The sequence below is a fragment of the Stegostoma tigrinum genome, chromosome 4 (genome assembly GCF_030684315.1).
Source record: "Stegostoma tigrinum isolate sSteTig4 chromosome 4, sSteTig4.hap1, whole genome shotgun sequence".
NCBI classification, from domain to species: Eukaryota; Metazoa; Chordata; class Chondrichthyes; order Orectolobiformes; family Stegostomatidae; genus Stegostoma; species Stegostoma tigrinum.
In genome coordinates this window covers 71,870,943-71,878,858 of record NC_081357.1, presented here as the reverse complement: position 1 = coordinate 71,878,858, position 7,916 = coordinate 71,870,943, and the positions used below count along the sequence as shown (strand labels likewise).

Genomic DNA, 7,916 nt, shown 5'->3' with positions numbered 1-7,916 from the left:
GTAATGTAAGGTTTTTACTCAACTATTCAACTAAGAAAGAATACCGCAAACTACAAGGAAATCTTTTTTATCTTCTGAGGAAGGGTCACCGGAGTCAAAACGTTAACTAAGATTTTTTTTCCACAGATGCTGCCAGACCTGCTGAGCTTTTCCAGCAACTTTTGTTTTTGTTCCTGATTTACAGCATCTGCAGTTCTTTCAGATTTTTCGAATTATGGACAAAGAAAAACTAGGGGCAAAAGGAACAGAAAATGAGCAAGGCACTCAGGATAAGGCTAATGTAAAAGAAATAGGAATTACTCAATACCAGTGTCTAAAAAGTACATTGTTCACTCAATGATGCTTCAGAACAGCCATCTTAAAGAGTCAGCAGTTCAAATTCAAGTGAGATGAACTAACCTGATGAGGAGATGTGCATGAAAATTCTCTTCTGTTCAGTTAAGATTCACAAATATTAAATGGAAAAGCATGAGGGTTGTTTGATTCCTTGAAATTTTCAAACTGCATGTAATAAAACTCTACTTGTTTTTTTTAAGATGAAATCATGGAATCATTTACAAAATTATCAGGTGAATTGAATTTTTTCTCACAATTGGAATCTGGGCATTTGGGAACATTTGCTGCAATTCATCACTATTCGACTGCATAAATAACTTGGTGGTAAACAGCTATTATAATAGTACAACGCTTGCTAATGACACCAAGTGTGAATAGGTAATGAATAGAAAGGATAGTCTTCAGGCTATGTGATCATATAATGGCATGAGTATTTTAATGTTGATAAGCAAATATACATGAATACATATAGGAAACAGAAGATATTTACATGCTGTTCACTAAAATTGTCATCAATGGAAAATGATTAGAAGCAATGTTGGTCTCATTAGTACCTATACACTACATCAGCTTTCAACTTCATAGGGCTATCCTTTTTTCCCTGGTTCTACATCACAGGAACGTTAAGAATTAGGAGCAGGGCTAGGCTATTTAGCCCTCCAACTCACTCCACCATATAATGAGATCATGACTGATCTTTGACTGCAATGCCATTTTCCCGCACTTATCCTCATATTCCCTCTATTTTTTAATATGCAGAAATCTATTGAACTCAATCTTGAACATAATGAATGACATGTCTCTGCAGCAGAGAATTCCAAAAAGTTCACCATTTTCAAGCATCAAAATTCTTCCCCATCTTGGTCCAAAATGGCTATCCCTTATTCTTAGACTGTGTACTTTGGCACTAGACACCCCAGACAGAGGAAACATCCTTCTCGCCTCCATCCTGTCAAACCCTGCTAAATTTTATAGATTTGAGTGACATCACTTCTCAGTCTTCTAAACCCCAGAGAATACAGGCCCAGTTTATTTAATCATTCATTATACAATAAACCCTCCATCTCACAAATCAGTTTCATTAAACTTTATGGCAAGTTATCTTTTTGTAGTGTGATGAAAGGTGTCTGTCTTTTGATATATATATCATTCTTAGAATTTTTGGTTATAGAATAGCAACACATAGGGTTGATTAGTTTTATGCAGATTTAAAAAATCCAACACCTTGGTCAAATAGTCATTCTGAAACAGTGACCTAATTCATTTTAGGTCAGAGGGCAGGGAGACCTTGGAGTGAAAATAGAAGACTGTTTCGTTGAGAGTCTTTGCTTGTTTTCGGTTCAACGTAATCAAGGATTGATTATTCCTCAGAAAACCATAGATTACAAGTTTTTGGGCGGGTCAGAGGAGACCTTATTGGTGTCAAAAGAAACTTCATATCCCGGAAAGAAATATAAAGCAATCTGGGGAAAGCATAGTTACAGCAGTAACAAGTTTATTTTGTTTCCCTTCCAGAATAGCAGCGTTTGGGTAGAAATCTGCAGGTTACCAAAAACTGAGGAAGTCTAACTCTCGGCTTTGTGGATGAGCATACACAAGAACTTCATAGCTCATATGAAAGAACCGGGGAAAATCAGCTAATTTTAAGCTAATGATCTGATAGAGATGAATAATTTCTGCAGATTTGAATTTTCATGACAGATAATGTGGGGAAGTGAGATGACACTTTGTTTTGCTATGTATTTTAAGATCTTTCAAAGTGTGTCCTAGATCTAGATAACTTGGTTTGCTCATCTTCTTCTTCTTTTCATCTTTTGTGTATGTTGTGTATCTGTTGTGGCTTCGTGAAAGAGCTAAATTGCAAAGTAAGATGGGGTTTTGACAGACCCAGAGCTCTGACTGAGTGGCAAAGTGTAAAGGGCAAGACAAGGCTTAAATGCTGTGAGCATCCAAGTAGGCTCAAGTGAGTACTATGATAGCAAGTGAACAATTCTAAAATGCAAGAATAACAAGGTGTGGAACTGGATGAACACAGAGGCCAATCAGCTTCATAGGAGCAGGAAAGCTGATGTTTCGGGCCTAGATCCATCAGCTTTCCTGCTGCTATGATGCTGCTTGGGCTGCTGTGTTCATCCAGCTCCAACCTTGTTATCTCGGATTCTCCAGCATCTGCAGTTCCTACTAATTCTAAAATGCAGCCTGATTCAATCTGTGAGCTGCATGTCTGTCCATGTGTGCACAGTGTCCTCGCAGCAGTATTACAATAATTGTTGGTGTGCCCTGAGGTGCGCATGACCACAAAGCAGCATGGCTCAACTAGATTGGAGATGTGCCATGATGATTCAAAGAGTCTGACAAGTGTCCAACGACAAGATCCGTGGACATCAGCTGCCCACGGACCGTGCCCTGAGGTTTGGTGTTGGGTGTCCAAGATGGTGATCTGGAAGTGGAAGTGGTGAGCTGGAGAAGCCAAGCACCTGCTCAGACTTCCATGTGGAAAATTCTCAGCATTGAGTTTCTTTGTAGCAGGAGGTAGGATGGGAAGTTGCATATTAATGTAGCAAGATCTTCATTACAAGGCTGAAAACAAACAATAATCTCCATATACATGAATGTTGCCAATACTCAGCAAGAATCCCATTTCAACAACTGGAATTTTATTGGAAAAAGCAATCAGCTGCTCCCGATGTCAATAAAGGCCTCACTGGGCTTCTCATTTGAATCTCTGATGAAGGGCCTAGGCCCAAAACGTCAGCTTTTGTGCTCCTGAGATGCTGCTGGGTCTGCTGTGTTCATCCAGCCTCACATTTTATTATCTTGGATTCTCCAGCATCTGCAGTTCCCATTATCACTTCTCATTTGAATTGCCCAGATTTCTTGCCATAGTTCTGTCATTGGCAAAACAAATACATTTCAAATTAGTTCAGAGATAGTAGGAACTGAACATGCTGGAGAATTCGAGATAACAAGGTCTCGACCTGGGTGTACACAGCAGGCCAAGCAGCATCATGGGAGCAGGAAAGCTGATGTTTCAGGCCTTTTTGAAGAAGGGTCTAGGCCCGAAACGTCAGCTTTCCTGCTTCTATGATGCTGCTTGGCCTGCTGTGTTCACCCAGCTCTACACTTTGTTATTTCACATTTCAAATTAGGTTTACTTTTGAGTGCAATGAGTGCCAAAACTGGCAATTCTACCCAAAGTGAAAATTCTATCCCTGCATCTTTATCTAAGCTTTTAGACACCTGTCCTGAATTATTTTCGCTTGGTTTATTATCAAATTTTGTTTGGTAATGCCATTAAGAGTTACATTAAAACCTTTTACTATGCTAATAGTATTCCATAAATACAAATTGTTGCTGTTGAACTTGTGATCCATCGGTCTACATTATCAATCAATAAAAATGAGTACAAATCTAATCAAGGCTATCTGAGAATCAAATTCATTTCAAAAATCTGGAAATAGAGTTATTTTACAACAAGACAAAGTTGTTTCATTTGTGCATTTAAACTAAAATCTTATCATCACAAGAAGGATTAAATAAAGGACCAAGCTTCATGTAAAACTTATAGCATTTACTTGTGCCAATCCAGCAAAGAGAATTTACTAGGATACTTCAGAATGTGCTAAGCTGGTGTTTAAGGCACATTGAAAATTATAATAGCTAAAAAATAATGCATATCAAAAATATTAATCACATTAAATTTAGCAGTACTATGTAACATGTTTCTTGTTATGGCAAAATGAATGGCAAAGTTTTACAGAACATAAAACACTGGAGTTATTTTGATTGATAGAAAATAGTTGTAAATTTTACGTAGATGTGTTTCTGATTTCATTTAGATCAATTATAGAAAATAAAGTGGGTGGACTTTTGATCCTTAACTTTAACTCTCTAGTTCTACATCAGCAAACCCCGGTACAATGTTTTTCTTAAAGTTAAATGAGATTGCACTTCAGTTTCGTGTTATATTGGATATTGACTCAACCACATCACAAAGAAATATTAAGTCACATGAATTACATACCTGGCTATCACATGGCAGATTGGATTAACAATACCAGGTTGCACAATCCAGAGCCTGGAAGCATTTAGCAAGAATATCACACAGTCAATACACTGATCCTGTGTTAAAACAGTAATAAAATGTTGTAGAATATCCATTGTATGTGTTAAATATCAAGTACATGTTGATAATAGTCATGTGGTTAAAAAAAATCTGAAATTTTATGCTAGCATGTTTAATTTTATTGTAATGCATGTCGTCAATAAATTTTCATATAGATTGTGTTTGATTATTTGATTCTTTAAGTGGCATCTGGCCTCCAGTTCATTTCAAAACTAACTGACGAATTTTCCTTAGACACAGGGGTGTTGCCTGAAGGCTGGAAAATTGCATTTTGCCCTTTTCAAAAAAGGATATAAGGAAATGTCTAGCAATTATAAATCAGCTTTATTTTGGTGATGTGGAAATTTCTAAAATAATATTTTTGGTGTCATATTAATTGTCACATGGACAATTCCAGGTTAATTAAAGAGCGCTAACATGGATTTCTTAAGGGAAAATTATATCAAACCAACTCACTGGATTTTTTTGAATACATAAGACAGAAGTGATGAGGGTAAGGTAGTTGTGTGGTATACATGGTCTTTCAATGGACATTTAATACAATGCCACATGTGGGATAAAAGTACCAGTGAGTATAATGTATACACAACTGTGAGAGTGACAGGAATCAGAAAGTAATGGCCTATGGTTATATTTCGAGCTGAAGGAAACTTAGTGTTGTGGTGTTTCCCAGGGATTGGTATTGCTTTTTCTCCTTTATTCATTGATGGGATGAGGGTGTCACTGGCCAGGCAGCATTTATTGCCCATCCCTAATTACCCAGAGGGCAGTTAAGAGTCAATCACATTGCTGTGGGTCTACAGTCACATGCAAGTCAGACCAGGTAAGGATGGCAGTTTCCTTCCCTAAAGGAGATTAGTGAGCCAGATGAATTTTTCCTGACAATCGACAATGGATTCACTGTCATCATGAAATTCTTAATTCCAGATATTTGTTGAATTCAAATCCCATCATCTGCCGTGGAGGGGTTCGAACCCAGGTCTCCAGAACATTATCTGTGTCTCTGGATTAACAGTCCAGTAATAATACCACTAGGCCATCACCTCCCCTACATTTTCTCAATATATGTGAAATCTTTTGACAGGGGATAATTTTAAATTTTGCAAATTATAAAAAAATTTTGAAGTATTGTAAACTGTGTGGATGGCAGTATAAAACTTCAAAGGATTTTGACAAGTTGGTGTAGTGGTTGTATCAATGGCAGTTGAAGTTCAATTTGCAGAATTGTGAGGTGAACATGCAGATATAAAGGGGACAGACAGAGTAAAAAACAGATACTATTCTAAAGGGAGTGCAGGAGCAGAGAGACCTGGGTATATAGGTGCATAATTCATTAAAAGCAAGAAAGCAGGTGAGGAGTGAGGTTAATACAGCATATAGTATCCCTGGCTTTATTAATAGGTGCACAAACCACAAGAGCAAGGATGTTATGCTGAACTCATTTAAGACATTAGTTGGAACTCAGCTAGGGAATAATGCACAGTCTGGGTGCCATACATCAGGATGCACGCGAATATATCAGAAAGAGTACAGAAAAGGTTTACAAGAATGGTTATGAGGATGAGAATGCTCAGCAATGGTGATAGATTTGAAAAGTTTGGACTATTTTCCTTGGAGGGAAGACACTCAGCAGAGATCTGAAAGAAGTTTTCAAGATCAGGAAAGCTCTCAACAGAGTAGTTAGGGAGAAGCTGTTTCACCTTGTAAAAGAGGATGAAAAGGGCAGACATTTTAACTGTTTTGGCAAAGGGGCAAACATGAGGTGAAAGGAAACATTTTCACAGAGCAAGTGGTTCACGTCTAGAATGTACTACCTGGAAGTGTGATGGAAGCACGTTCAATGGAGGCATTCATGAGGGTATTAAGTGATTATTTAAGTGGGAACAATGTGCAGACTTATGAGGAAAGGGTAGGAGATTGGCATTAAGTCAAACAGCCCAGAGGGCCTGTGCAAACCCAATCACTTGAATGGCTTCCTTCTGCACTAAAGCAGCTCAGTATTCTGTGATATATCGCACTCCAGGAACTTAGTAGATACACCAAGGCTGGATCTTCTTGAAGGTCTGATAAAATCTTGCACTTCTAGCACTCTTGTTGGTTGAGATGCCTGAGAGTCCATCTGCCTCTGGTACATGTAAAAGACCTCACAGCACTATTTTGACAAAGTCCGCGGAGGTTATCTCTTTTTCCTTGGCCAATATTTATTTCGCAATGAACATCACGACATCAGACTGGGTGGTCATTAGAAAGTTGGTGTTTGTAGAGTTTGTACAAAGGTGGCTGCTGCACTTCCGGTATTGCGAGTGTTGACTGCGTTTCAGAAGCCCTTCATCAGCTGTCAAGTTTGGAAGTCATGAAAAGCCCTACGCCAACGCAAGTCACTTTTTTAACTTAAATTTTACCCCAGAAACATACTGCTTCCCCTTTGCCTTCAAGGACAGGGCAGATCTGATACAATATATCGACAGGGAAGGCCCTTCTTCGGCCGCCAGCGACAATCTACGCACGCGCCAGGCAGCCAGGTGCGGTGCGGGGTGGGTAAGGTCAGCGGATCAAGGGGGCGGGGCCGGCGTAGGGTCAGAGGCCGAGGTGGTACCGTCAGGGTAGGTGGGGTTGAGTGACCGTCCCGAACAGGTAGGATCCGCTGTACACTGATCTCCCGGTCTTTGTTGGTGCTGGTAGGCAGGCTAGGCTCTGAGCCTTGAGGGGGAGGGATCCGCCTGGAAATGCGGCCGGGCCTCGGAAGCAGCCAACCCCGGTGGGTAAGAGCCCAACCCAGCGCTGTCCAGTCCAGTGTTTCTGCCGGTTCCCCCCTTTCCCTTGATCCGGGGAGATCAGCCCCTTCTCTCCCCAGTCCCACCACCCCCACCTCCCCGCTCCCTTTCCTCGCCCTGTAACTAGTATAGAGCTGTTTGTGAGGAAGGGAGCATTGAGCCAGGGAACTCTCTTGAAGGACGTTCTTATGAGTGCGTCTGTGTGGAGGAATTGATCCCAACCGACAAGAATGACCAGACAGTCCCAGGTTTGCCTCCCCCTCCCCTCTCCCAGCGGTGATTTCTCTGACCCTAACCGGGGTGGCAGTAAAAAGGTTTCCCAGTTATTCAGATTTCTCACCGTGTTCAGCAACTCTGACGGGGCGCCTGGGTTTCTGTGTGACCACAAGGCTGAGATTTCCGTTTCTGTTTATTTCAACACATAATGTAGAACAGCTCGGGCTCTCTTAACCCTCCCTTGTTGACAGTTACCGTCGAACTTGCCGGTGATGGTGGGTTATTTAGCAAAGAATCGTAAGTGACTGGTGTACATGGGAGAAATTTGCAATCTTATGTTAGCTGTGGGGCGCATTTGGTATTTTTCAGATGTCTGAGTCAGAAAGATTTGGGCTTAAATGCCATTCCAGAATTTTAACACAAAACACAAGGCTAAAACTCGATAGCAACACCGAGGAGACGCT

At 40.3% G+C, this 7,916-nt stretch overlaps 1 protein-coding gene across 5 annotated transcripts in view; it reads left to right on the top strand.

The window, feature by feature from the left end:
- Positions 1 to 6,732: 6,732 nt before the first annotated feature.
- LOC125452305 (syntaxin-7-like) overlaps positions 6,733 to 7,916 on the top strand; it is a 51,867-nt gene continuing 50,683 nt past the window's right edge. Inside the window, exon 1 of one of the 5 annotated variants that reach the window (XM_048530554.2) lies at positions 6,733 to 6,835. The gene's annotated coding sequence lies outside the window, so the exon portion shown is untranslated. Of the gene's footprint in view, positions 6,836 to 7,012; positions 7,097 to 7,118; positions 7,221 to 7,361; positions 7,485 to 7,727; positions 7,750 to 7,916 lie in introns of those variants that run through there. The other 4 variants (XM_048530552.2, XM_048530555.2, XM_048530553.2 and 1 more) reach the window with 4 other exon arrangements.